The following is a 1,231-nucleotide window of genomic DNA, read 5'->3' as shown; positions in this document are numbered from 1 at the left end:
ACCCATGGGTACAGCGTAGAAAGTCATTTCACTGCCAAAAATTACTTAGTAACTTTTTGACAAGGCTTTAAAACATTGAACCTGACCCCGAATGTCGAAGTTCTGGAACGCTACTTTATCAGCGGTGTCACTGTGTATTTTAACTTCCACACGTCAGGGCGTCCACATTACAAGATATGCATTACTTTTATGACTTGAAGTGCATAGTACAACTCATGGGCATAGCGTAGAAAGTCATTTCACTGCCTAAATTTACTTAGTAACTTTTTAACAAGGCTTTAAAACATTGAACCTCACCGGGAATGTCGATGTTCTGGAACGCTACTTTATCAGCGGTGTCACTGTATATTTTAACTTCCAAACGTCATGGCGTCCAAATTACAAAATGTGCGTTACTTTTATGACTTGAAGTGCACAGTACAGCCCATGGGCATAGCGTAAAAAGTCATTTCACTGCCAAAAATTACTTAGTAACTTTTTGACAAGGCTTTAAAACATTGAAGCTCACCTCGAATGTCAAAGTTCTGGTACGCTACTTTATCATTGCTGGCACTGCATATTATAACTTCCACACGTCATGGCGTCCCGATCAAATTACAAAATGTGCGTTACTTTTATGACTTGAAGTGCATAGTACAACCCATGGGCATAGCTTAGAAAGTCATTTCACTGCCAAAAATTACTTAGTAACTTGTTGACAAGGTTTTAAAACATTGAAGCTCACCGGGAATGTCGAAGTTCTGGAACGCTACTTTATCAGCGGTGTCACCGTATATTTTAACTTCCACACGTCATGGCGTCCAAAGTACAAAATGTGCGTTACTTTTATGACTTGAAGTGCATAGTATAACCCATGGGCATAGCTCAGGAAGTCATTTCACTGTCAAAAATTACTTAGTAACTTTTTGACAAGGCTTTAAAACATTGAAGCTCGCCGGGAATGTCGAAGTTCTGGGACGCTACTTTATCAGCGGTGTCACTGTATATTTTAACTTCCACACGTCATGGCGTCCTAATTACAGAATGTGCGTTACGTTTATGACTTAAGTGCATAGTACAACCCATGGGCATAGCGTAGTAAGTCATTTCACTAGTTGCCACAAAATTACTTAGTTACTTTTGACAAGGCTTTCAAACATTGAAGCTCACCGGGAATGTCGAAGTTCTGGTACGCTACTTTATCAGCACCGGTGTCACTGTATATCTTTGACTTCCACACGTCATGGCGTCC

This window comes from Branchiostoma floridae, chromosome 8, assembly GCF_000003815.2.
Source record: "Branchiostoma floridae strain S238N-H82 chromosome 8, Bfl_VNyyK, whole genome shotgun sequence".
Classification (NCBI taxonomy): Eukaryota; Metazoa; Chordata; class Leptocardii; order Amphioxiformes; family Branchiostomatidae; genus Branchiostoma; species Branchiostoma floridae.
The sequence above is the reverse complement of the archived record's forward strand: the minus strand, read 5'-3'. Positions refer to the sequence as shown.